The following is a 12458-nucleotide window of genomic DNA, read 5'->3' as shown; positions in this document are numbered from 1 at the left end:
GTGAGGCTGGAAATTGCCCTTTGCGTCCCCAAAGAGCGCAGGCTGGGTAAACTTGAAGAGAACTGATGCGAATGACGGAGCAGAATCGAGGGGCGTTCAGAAATTTTGGAAAAGGCAGTCATACCAGTCAAACAAATATTTTTTGGTTTGGGGATATTTTGTACCTTGGAAAATAATGCCGATCCGATGTGGCTCTGTTGAAACTGGGGTAGCTCCCCGGCTTAAGGAGTGTGTCTCCCCCGGCGCATCCCCAGGTGTTCCCGAAAGTGTACCTGCGACCTGCGACCTGCTCCCACAACTGACCCAACACCAGCGTAGCGGGGGAAGAGCAGCCCCGCGCACGGGACCTGCCCCCGCCGCGCTGGGAGCCGCGCCCGTCAGGTCGCGGAGCCTCCTTGGGCGCCGATTCGCCCCTGGGGACCCCCGGGAAAGGGAGGCAGACAGCGAGGTGCCAGGCTCACCTCGGGCGTGAGCTGCGCCCTCGGTCCCCCCGGTGGGGACGGTCCCGGGGCGCCCGGGACTCCGGCGCGAGAGCGGCGCGGGCTGGCGCCCGGTGCCGGGCGGCCGGGCCGGGGGTCTGCGGGCCGGCGGCCCCGCCGGGCTCCCCCGCCCTCGCCGGCTGCTCGGCGCTGCCCGCGCCCCTTTCGTTGCGCCTCTCGCTCCGCACCGCTTCCCCCGGCGCCGGCGCCGAGCGCGGCCGCGGCTGCCGCCCGCAGCGCCGCTGCCCGCCCGCGCCCCGGCGCGCTGCCCCGGCCCGGCCCGGCCCGGCAGCCCCCGAGGGAGCGCCCCGGCTCGCAGCCTGCTCCGGCGCGACGGCTCCGGCAGTCGCTCCGCTTCACCGCTGTGCGAGCTGCTGCGCGGGCTGGTGCGTCTCCTCAGCCCCGCACCGCGTGCGAAACGCTGGTGGGCATTTGCCCTCGTTGGTTTGCCCTTCCTAAACCTTCTCCGGCTCCCATGTCCCCTGACCTAGATCCATCACCCTCTGGGGAGCGATGCTGGAGTTCCCATCCAGCACAAACTTCCCTGGAGCCAAGACAGGGTTTGGTTTCGAGGGTGCTTTCGCAAGTGTGGACACAGCTCGGAAACGGGAGTGTTGCCAAGCTCTTTCCCTTGAACTGGCCCAAGTGCCGGCTGAAGGCGGGCTTGGGGGCAGGAGGCGTCCTCGCAAGTCCTCGCAGTTCTCGGAAGATCCTGACTTCTCTCCGTGCTCACTCCCCGCACCGCACATGTCACTAGACTGCAACTTTAGTGCTTTGCGGTTAATATTTTTTGCCCGAGGTCTATCACTAGCATTAATTGTTCCAATAAATTGAGATATAGTGTGCATAATGCAATGTAACAATATGGTTATATTCCACGTGTATGACTTAATTAAGCTATTTGCAGCCTGATGCTGCAAGTCAACGGGTGTGCAAGTGGATTAACAATGTACTGTTCTCGTATCCTCAGGATGGTGCATAATTACTTTACTGGCGATACATATCAATTTTTGATGATTGCAGAACACATGCTCACTTTACCAACAAGCGCTTTAATAACTCTCCATTGTGTTTTAAAAAAGAGTTGTTTGGAAATATTTGGAAGCCTCTGCAAACAATGTTCGAGGGTTTGAGCGCGAGGTTTAGACCTGATCCGTATTTTATGAAGTGCGAAGGCTACGCGGCAGCGCCCGTCCCAGTCCGCCCACCCGGGCCCGCAGCGCCGGCAGGGCGGCCCGGCCGGCGGAGGGCGGCGGAGCGGGTGCGGGGCGTCGAGGCGCGGGGCCGGGGCTGCGCGGAGGCAGCGCGGAGCCCTCCACACGGGCCGGGCACCCGCTGGCGGCCCCCCAGCCGGGAACCCCGACGGTGCGGCCCCGCGCCCGGGCCTCGGCGCGGGCAGGTGGCGCCGGGTCTGGCGATGCCGGGTGCGCGTCCCCGGCCGGAGCCCACCGCCCCGGGGGCAGCTGGATTTCGGGGCGGGGAGGCAGGTCCGCCCCGTCGGAGAGCGTCCCCCGCGCCGGCGCAGCCAGCCGGCCCGCGCCCCTCCGCGTGTCCCCGCGCAGCGCCGCGCCGGACGGCGCCTCGAGAATCAGCCCCTTGGGACAAAGTGCTCGGCGCTGCAGGCCCGGGCGCGCTCGGCAGCCGCAGCGGGAGGGCCCGGCGCCGCCGGGGCGGCGGCAGCGCGGCTGGGTGCGGCCCCTGCGCGGGCGCGGCTGGGCGCGGGCGGCGCATGCGGCTTTCTCGGCCCGCGAGGGCGTTTGACGCGCGCGGCTGCGCGGGCGGCGGGGCGGCCGTGGCCGGGGCGAGGCGAGCCCTGCGCGACCTGCGCAGCCCCCGCGCCCGTCCCCGCGCCGCGCCCCCGCTCCTGGCGCCCAGGCGCGGTGGCGCTGCTCTCGCGGAGCCTGCCCGGGAGAAGCCGGTTTGTTCTTGCACCTGAAGCAGGTGATGTTTATGCAGAGACATCTGAATGACAGCAGGAGCGAAGGACAAATCTAATAAAGCCTAATAAACCGTGCGAGTCTAAATGTCATTAAACTTACAAAGATGAGACTCCAAATCACCAAAAAGGTAAATGTCTTCATTAGTCTGATCTCTGAAGACTGTCGAACATTTCATTAATTTATAATTTATGATTGTTTGACAAATATTGAAAAGTATGTAAATATGAGGGGGATAATGTCTTTTCTGCGGGAGATAAGGAAATGACCCAAACTGTACGTGCCTGCTAGATTACACACGAGGTTCCAGCTATCTGTTATCAAACTGTGCTTTCCCTTTATACAACATATTGTGCAACTGACAAGTGAAATAGTGCAGATAAACCAATGGTTTAAAACGTAATAAAGACAACAGCCATTTGCATTTTTTACATTTTATTACAAAGGTAATTTACTATGACACATTTCTGAATGTAATTTATGAAAACATTTTAAAGCAATTATATAATGTATACAGCACTTGGAGACACAAAAAGTCAGATAAATAATAATCTTATGGATCTTCAGAGACTTTCTATAACGTCGAAAATATAGGCTTTTGCGGGCAAAAGCAACAGCAGTAAAACATAATATCATAGAAATAAAATGCAGAATGATGTAATAAAGAGGAAATGGGTATACTTCGAACTGGAATTGCAACATTAGATATTCAAGGAGAAAATCTCATCTATTCCAGAGAACTAGATCATCTAATATTTTTTTTCCTTCCTGAGCATTGTGAATGGGCTTCTTAAGGAGGAGAGTGGTTTTGAGGAAACCATCTTGCATCCGAGTCCCCTCTGGGGGACAACGAACTGCACCTTCCAGTGGGGACCCTGGGGAGGAGAGGAGCAGAGTCAGCCACCGTTCACCCCTCTGTGACAAAGGGAAATCACGAGTTTGTTGTCACCGAGGTGTCGGGCGGAGAGAGCGGGAGGCGACGCGCTGCGGGCTGCACTCGGGGGTGTCGCCGTGCGGCCAGGGCCTGTGCGCGGCCCGGGGCGCAGCCGGCCGCCCCGCCGGGGCGCTGCCCTCGCCCCCCCCCTTCCCCCCGGGCACGACCTGGAGGAGGTTTCCGCAGCCTCCGCTCTTCCCAGCAAGCGGAAACTTGCCCCTGCCCCAGCCAGGTCGCCCCTGTTTCCGCGGGTGAGCGGCGCGGGGCCACTTCTCCTCCGCGGGACGCGCGTCCCTGCGCGCCCGCCCCGGCCGCTCCGCGGCTGGCGCAAGAGCGCTTCGCTGCTTACCGTGGAGAGCACGGAGACGGCCAGAAACCGAGAGGGGACAGCGTCGCCTGACCATTGTCTCCAGGTGCCTGGGACAAGGTATTTGCACCCAAGGGAGAGGGTCAGAAAACCCATCGCGTGCAACTGCCTGGTTTTTTTTTCGAAGCCACCCAGTAGACCGTCAGCCACGGCGCAGAGTTTTGTGAAAGCCCTGAATTCCCCAGAACGGGCTGCGTGTCTTTGTCTTTACATAAAAAAGTGCCCTTTGGCCAAATGTGCCTGTAAAGAGCTTGTAAAACAAACCAGAAATCTCAGCTCTTCCTCAAGTCGCTTTATTCCCAAATCTTGCAAATATGTTAGGAGCGTTAGAAGTCGGACTAAACAGCCCCCTAGCAGAGCTGGTTACCTGCTGTGAGTCTCGCTGCCACAGACCCTTTCAGCAGACATATTAAATCTCTTACCCTAAGAAAACAGGCACTTGTCACAATTGAAACTCGACGTACTGGGGCAGCGGGGTGTGACAATTTAGGGAACTTTATGTTTTCCCCGGCGGCCCGTCCAAGTGGAGGTCCCTAGCGCGTCTCCCCGAGCGGGCTGAGACTGCCCTGATCCGGATGTTTCCAAGGGCTCCATCCAGAAAGGTCCGGCTCTGTGCCCAGCGCCTGCCACCCTCGCGGCCGCCTTTGGCCTGTCGCTCAGTTATTTATGGGGCAACGGAGGTTTCGACGAGGTGGCAGGTGATTTCTCCCCTCCCCAATTTCCCCCCCCCCCCCTTGGGTTCCTCGCTCCCGCGGGCTTTCCGCGGCGCGCTGCCCCGACGGCGGGGCCCTGGCCGGGGCCTCCAGCAGACCCAGGCCGGGGCCTCCGGCTGCCCCCGCCGGCCCTTGCACAACGCGCTGTCATTCTTTCCCAGCACCAAAGTATGTGTTTTATTACAGATTATTTAATTTGATGAGCAACTTTCCCACCGCCCTGAGCACAGTCTAAGTGGAGAAAGGTGCACTTGGCACTGCGAACCAATCTCAATTAGGGGGAAAAAAACCAACAGCGACTCACACACAAACAAAAAAGCTCTGCAATATCGCCAGAGGGCTGAGCCGGCTTCCAGCGACCTGAGTTACAGGGTTTGCCACCCAAACGAGCCCAATCGAGCCCGTGTCGCTTTTCGGTAATGCGGTGTAGAGACGAGCGGTGCCCTGTCCTGCCACCCCCGCCTGCTACCGGGGCAGGTCCTCCCCGTCGAGCCCTGGCACGGGCTGCTTGCGAGCGTCCTGGCCAACAACTGGCCGCCGTGGAAAACTGGCAAAATGTCCCACGTAGTTCAAGTTGCGTATAAGTGATGCGACGGAAAGGCACGGGCAACTCATTGCTTAAATGATTTCTTAAAACACTGACGAGTTTGTAACTTATAGCGAAGGGGAGGAAAAAAGGCAGGAGCCGCTGCAGGCTCGGCTTGGAGGAGTCCGCCGATCGCTTAGTCATAGGAGCGCACAATGGAGGGGCTTTATTGTCTCTCGTTAAGCGGTTCATAAGTGACCCCGTTTATTCCTGAATAGCCATGTTTTGATGACTTATAGTATATGCAAAAACAAACTTTCCCGCGGTGTTTTTTTTCTCCGTCATGCTTTTCTTTTCAAACAGCCAGATGATTTTAAAAAGAAAAACACCCAGAAATGATAAATCGCGTCGCATAGCTAATGGCTGGAGGGCGCGTTTACCAATTCATAATCATTTATTCTTGGTGATGTATGACCCTTACTCTTAAATCTCAAAAGCTTCTATTTGAAGGTGTAAATAGCTTTTTTCCCCCTTGCAGTAAACCTTACTGCATTAGCAGTGATTGATCTCCTGTACAATTCGTCCCAGAGTGCTATTTTAGAGGGGGAACACTGGCTTTTGGAGATTAACTGGGGAGTCTGTTACATATTAATGAACCTGGGAGATATACTAACGTTTTGGTAATTTAGCTATTTGTGTCTATAGCTTTCGCCGTTATTTTCTCTTAGACCCCCGCGGTTGTTATACATCGAATTAAAAAGTGGTCCTTCAGCATCATTTTTTCAGTGGCAACTAAACGCCATTTAATGTGAAAAACAAATGTTGACTTGTCTCTTGAAGGAAGTGTGTTTCTTGGCAAGACATCAAAGTGTTTTAAACTGTATTAGAAGGGTTTGTTAGTTTTCCTACCCAGAGCCTACGGTAATGCAAGAAAATAGCCTCCCGGTGGAGGAAGCCCGTCGGAGGGGGGAGCGGGCGCTGCGCGGGGCTGCGCATAGGTACACGCTCGAGAGGCGATTTTAGCTGCAGCACAAATGCACGGGCACCTCTTCGCTGGGATTACAGCCTTGATTAACGTGCTAATGAATAGGGATGTTAAGGAGTCGTCCGGAAACCCGTCTGTGAGAAGGAGGAGTGAGAAACTCCTAGGCTGGGCTTAGCCTGCAGAGAGACCAACTAAGCTAAAATGCCATTAACCTACTGCTCGGCAGCAGCCAGCGGGGCGAAGCGCCTCGGGAGCGCCGGAGAGGGGCTGCGGCGGAGGCAGCAGGCTGCAGCCCTGCCCGGGCGCCGGCCGCGGCTGCGGGCAGGCTCCGCCGCTGGGCGCTGCGCGGAGGGGCGGCCGGGCCAGCTCCTCGGTGCCAAAGAGGGGTCGGTGGGGGGCATTGGGCCAGGCTGCTGGTGGGGGACATCGTGGCGTTTTTGCAGGAACGAGGAGGTTCTGCTCCCTATTAACTTTGACGTCTTGCGTGGATTTAGCAATTGGAGTTCATTATCCTTGAAGGTCGTTAAAGTAGGCAGCTCGGCTGGGAATTAGTGTGCGCAAACCCCCTCGCTGCAGCTGGCTTCGCCTGGTCTGGCTGGTGGGCTCCGAAACCAGGCGGCGGCTGCTGCTAATGCAGCGGGCAGGGAGAGGTACCAACCCCTCCTGCCCTCCTCTACCCCATTTATCGCTGATGCCTGAAAGGTTGAAACGCAGCTGGCCACCAGCCTGGAGAGAGCAGAGATCCCCAAGTCGGGATCCCCAAGCGGATCTGCCCTTATTTTTAAAGGGAACAATCACGTTTCTCCCCCCGCATCCCGTCCCGAAGTTAAACGTTTGTTTAGAACAAACTCGAGAAGCAACAGTCTGCGAGAACCTTGTTTTCCCCTTCTTCTCCTTGTGAATAACAAAGTGATCATAGGCTACTCGGCCAGTTGGCGAGGAGAGAACTTTTGTTTTCTGGGGCGATTTATGTTCTTTATAAATATGTGGTTTGGAAAATAAAAAGAGACTTGAAAACGTTGTTACAATGAAAAAGGACAAATTAGAAGACATTTTCTGTGATCAAAGGAGGAAGAGAAAGCGAGTAGGGGTATTCAAAAAGCTTGACTTATTCACACAACTCCTTTGGAGCCCAGGGGCAACAAGCGTGTCTTACATTGAAAAGGCGGCTCTATTCAGAGTGCAGGTGCGAAGTGGTGTGGCACATTCTGCCACATTATGTAAAGGTTGTTGGAGATTAGTGTTCAGACTTAATAACTAAAGCGCTTGATTTACATTGGAAAAAAGCCCCCTCATCCGTGAAAGCAAAATAATTTAACGCGTGATCATTTCGAGTGCTGCTGATATCCTAATACTCGCATTGTTCTCGGCCAAGTACTGGAGGGGCGCGGATTGATGCTTTTGGGAACCTATCATTTACAGCCACTGAACTCCGCTCAGAACTGGAGGTCTGCAGGGGAGATAAAAGAGGGGCACAAGATAAAAGTTTCACGTCTGAATAAAGAAAACAATATAAATGTGACAGTTCCCCCCACCCTCCCCGCGCGCATCTCCGCGCCTCCTTCCTGGTGCCAGGGCGAAACAGCACCCAGGTCTGCAGAGCCGAAAATTGGGCTCAGGTCTCAGGCACTTCTCTACTCCGCCTTCCCCCGTCGCAGCAGAATTACTTACCTTACTAATTATTCATATTTATGTAAATGTCATTAGTTAATGTAACTTTCTATAAAAAGATAATCAGGGTAGAACGGAGCATAGGTATTACCTTAAGTGCATTGGCTCTGGTTGTTTCATTCATATGTTAATACACGTGATGCAGTAGTGCCAGGCTGGGGGGGGGGGGGGGAGGAGGGGAGAGGAGGAAGGCAAGGAAAAGAAATTAAATAATAACAACAAAGCCCACAAAGGCTGTAAGTTTGCATTGCGGGATCAAGGAGCAGCGTGCGCTCTGCTGCGCTGAACAAAGCGGGGACGCGGCGCGGTCCCGGCGCTCCGGCTGCCGGGGCATCCCGGCAACTTTGGGTGGCTTTTTTGTTTGCTTGTTTGCTTGCTTCCTTTCCTCTCCCGGAGGAGAATTTTATTCTTCAAGCCATGTCGATCCACCCAAATTTTGGAGCCGGACTGTGACCCTCCATTCGCGACAACCCGAAAGAAAGTATCTTTGTACGGGACACGCACCAATTAAAATTGCAATACCTTTTTGCATCCCTCTTTAGTGTAAGCATTTTAGGGTCATTTCCATAAATTCTCTGCGAGAATAAAGGCTATAATGGGAACAAGGTGAGAAAGCTGTTAACCATTGTTTCAGCAAGAAAAGGTCGTAAGTCAGGCAATTGGTGTCTGACCTGTCAGGGTAAGGTATAAAGGCTTTATTCATGCAGTCGCTCACGATTTTCTCAGCTCTCACAAAAGTGTTTTTATGATTCTGTTTTCTTACCTCGTTCCTTAATTAAAAAGCTGAATGATTAGAATAGCACCTGCATAATGTCTGGACGACGCCTGCATACTAATTCGCGAGTCTTTACATCTAGTAATTATAACATAAAATCAGAGATTGAATAAAACAGAAGGATTTTGCCCCTAAAGCCCTGCTAATCCCCTTTTAAAAGAGTCTGCTGAAATAATTCAGAACAGTTTCCGGAAGTTGGATTACCGACTCTTTTTTGACTATTTACAATGAAATGATATTTCACACTTAAAGGAGTCTCTGTATTTCTACAACAGGTTTTTAAAGGTGGCCTGTTTCCCGGACAATAACAATCCAGTGACTCCTTCATTCTTCTCCTAGCGATTTTGTTCCTTCCTCCCAGCAAGGTCTTCATCTTTATCAAATATATGCGAGGATTAATCTGTCCTCAGGTAGGGAGAACAACCCCCCCCCCCCGGAAACCTCCCTTGAATTCCCACTCCGGGGCTCCAGCCCCGCTGCCCCGGCCCCCGGGGGCTGAGTGAGCAGGGCTGCGGGGGCAGCCCGGTTCTGCCCCAGCTCACCCTGCCTGCCAGTCGCCGCAGGAGCAGGCGGCGCGGAGCAAGGCGCTCCCGCCGCTTCGCTATTGCCCCCCCGGGGCGGTGGGTGATTTCAGCCAGCAGTGACTAGTCAAAAGTTGGAGGATATTTTTTGGTCTTTCCAAAACAGCCGGGGGGGGGGGCGGGGAGAGCTCTGCTTTTGTCTGGCCCTCGGGCGGGCTCGAGCAGGTATCCCCGGGGGCAGCAGCGAGAGGCCGGCAGCGGGCAGGGGGAGCCGGCTCCGGCGGCGGCGGGGCTCCGCGGGGCTCCGCGGGGCGGGCGGCGGGCTCAGCCGGAGGGCTCCCGACTCCCGGATCTCGCAGCAGCGGCGACCCGATCCTCTGGGCAGCATTCACTTGAGGAAAAAAAAATACCAATCACCGGCATTTGCTGGGGCGTCTCGGTTGCTCCCTGGCAGCCCAGCGTGCTCCGGCCAAGTCCCGGGATCTCGTCTCCTAATACAGGCGGGAGAGCGCGGTCCTCGCCTCGCACCAGGTTGGCTCCAAGTGGCGAAGGAGTTGAGAGCGAATTCAGTCTCCCACGAAAACTGCAGAGGTTTCCCTAAGCTGTTGGCATCATTAGGAACACCTTAACGTGCTTTCCCTTTTTTTTTTTTTTTTCAGTCAAAGCGGTTTTTTTGGCGACTTTTGTTGTCCTCCCCCTTCCCTAGTGTAATCCTGCAAAAACTCTAAATCATCCACGAGAAAATAGAGTCAATATATCATTCAGCATTAAAAATCTGTGTGTGGGGGGGTTAACTAAAAGCTTTAATTGCTATTCTGGCCCCGTTATAACCATGGGAACGACGTGCTCTGTTGTGATCTTAGAAATGTTACATATCCCTTAAGCAGGCGCTCCCCTTGTTTGTTTACTCTAGCTTACTTTCATTTATATCCCAGGAATATATTTCACCAGGCGACACAGGAAAAGACAAAGGGTGTAAATAAACTAACATATGGCCCAGAGGTTTTAGAGAGGCTGGAGCCGCTTAACAAGTCATGTGGGCGATGCTGGGAATCCGACTTCTCTCCTCCCCCCCCCGGCCTAACCTCCGCGGCTCAGCGCTTTCCTTCCACCTTCTCACGATAAGTCACGCTTGTGTCGCGATCGGCTTTGTAGGACCAGCAGGATTTTGCTTCGAATTGGAAAAAATTTAGCCACCGAAAGCAGGGGTGGGGGTGGGCAATGCGGGCACGGCCGTGCGCCGTGCGTGGGCGTGCGTGTGCGCAGAGACAGCTGCAGAAAGCCAGTTGACCTAACAAATGTGTGTGTGGGGGGGGGGGTGCGTGGGTGTGGGGGTGTGCGGATGTGTGTGTGTACGGGTGTGTCTGTGCATGCACACGCACACGCAGCCTGGGCGCATTTCGGGCGTGTGTTTCTGGCTCGGGGGGTTCAGCGCTGCCAGAGCCATGGCTGTGCGGAGCCCAGGGGGGCGTCGGCGGGGGGCTCTGGGGGGTGCTCCCCAGAGGCCCCGCCGCACCGGGCCGGGCCGGGCTGGGCCATACTGGGCCGGGCTCGCCCGAGCTAGCCCGAGCCACACCGGGCCATATCGGGCCGGGCCGGGCGCCTCAGGCCCTGCGAGCGGGCAGGCTGCGGGGAGCGCGGAGGAGGGCTAAGCGACCCGGCGCACGCACACCCACTCAAAAACCCTCTTTTCCCTTGTAACCCATTTCAGGGGCTCGGTCCCACAGAGCCTAAATGGTGGTGCAGCCCCGTTGGCGGCTGGGAGGGGAAACGTGTCTAACCGCGTGCTGCACCTACCGCCCCTCTGCTGGTCTCGATAGCGCGGCGGAAGCGGGTCTTGGTTTTACTGATTCATATTTCTAATCTTCCTTTCCTGAACATACAATGTTCCTTTGTTAATGAATGGACTTTAATTAATGCACTTGCACAATGCAGGGGCTTGCATGGGGATCGATGATAGGAAGCAACAGGGGATGGTTCCCTCCAAAACCGTTTGTCAGCATTGAGAAAGAAAAGGCAATGTCTATAAAAGGACCACTAATAATGCCCACACGTCTCTCACCATGCTGTCTGAGGGGACATTCCTCCCCTTGTTGACAGTCAAGTGTAATAAGTACATGTCTTCGCTCAGTCATTGCAGACCATAGGACCGCACTCTTCAATTAGCATGTGCTGTCAGCCCTCCTTGCCTTCGTGTGCCATTTTTGCCTTTTACACATCAGCAAAAATGTTTTCCTTACATTCCTTCTTTCTTTAATTCTTTTCTTTCTTTCTTTCTTTCTTTCTTTCTCTCCCCCCCTCTCTCTCTGTAGTCGAATGCATTCTTTACTGACAATATTCCCGCCAGCCAACGCCAACTTTTTGCCACCTCTGTGTTAGGCAACGCCGCTCGAGTTCTCCTTTTGAGAGCGGCGTGAGGGCAGTGCGCATGCGCAGGGCCTCGCCGTGCCGCCAGGGCTGCGCTGGGCGCGGGCGCGTCCGTCCGCACGGCAGGGCCGAGGCTCAAGGAGCCCGGGCGGAGGGTCCGCACGGCAGGGCCGAGGCTCAAGGAGCCCGGGCGGAGGGTCCGCACGGCAGGGCCGAGGCTCAAGGAGCCCGGGCGGAGGGTCCGCACGGCAGGGCCGAGGCTCAAGGAGCCCGGGCGGAGGGTCCGCACGGCAGGGCCGAGGCTCAAGGAGCCCGGGCGGAGGGTCCGCACGGCAGGGCCGAGGCTCAAGGAACCCGGGCGGAGGGTCCGCACGGCAGGGCCGAGGCTCAAGGAGTCCGGGCGGAGGGTCCGCACGGCAGGGCCGAGGCTCAAGGAACCCGGGCGGAGGGTCCGCACGGCAGGGCCGAGGCTCAAGGAACCCGGGCGGAGGGTCCGCACGGCAGGGCCGAGGCTCAAGGAGCCCGGGCAGAGGGTCCGCACGGCAGGGCCGAGGCTCAAGGAGCCCGGGCGGAGGGTCCGCACGGCAGAGCCGAGGCTCAAGGAGCCCGGGCGGAGGAAGCTCGGGGCACGCTGGGGGCCGCAAGCCCTGCAGCGTGCCGAAACCAGCCAGCGGAGTATGCCAGGCAAAAGGGTTACCTTTAGGTTATTGTAGCTGGCGAACTAATCTGCTCTCTGTTAAAAATACTCGGGATCCTCCTGGGCACCTGATAAAAGGTGTCGGTGTAGCAGGGGCGCGTTTTGAGGGGAATCCCTTCAAACAAAGAGTTCAACCCCCCACCCGCCCTGCTGAAACAACAGCTCCCTCCGGGGCTGCGAGGAGCAGCAGCAGCGCTTCTGGGGCTGGCTGGGAACTCGCCCCAGCGTCCAGAGCAGTGCTGGCCTGCCAAGAGCAGCCCGTGTGTGCAGGAGTCAACGCGCGGGCGCGGGGACGGCCGGCGGCGAGGGGACAAAGGGACGGGCCCGAGCCGGGGCAGCGCCAGTGCCGCCGCTCCCGCTCCCGCACCCGGCCGCAATCCCAGAGCAATTCACTGCCGCTAAACTCGGAGCCTCTGAGCCAAAAAACACTGTCTCAGAAATGAAGTCAAGGAGTTTGCTTTTGTTCTTTTAATGCAAATGACAACC

The sequence above is a fragment of the Dromaius novaehollandiae genome, chromosome 9 (genome assembly GCF_036370855.1).
Source record: "Dromaius novaehollandiae isolate bDroNov1 chromosome 9, bDroNov1.hap1, whole genome shotgun sequence".
Taxonomy (NCBI): domain Eukaryota; kingdom Metazoa; phylum Chordata; class Aves; order Casuariiformes; family Dromaiidae; genus Dromaius; species Dromaius novaehollandiae.
Note: the sequence above shows the minus strand (reverse complement) of the source record.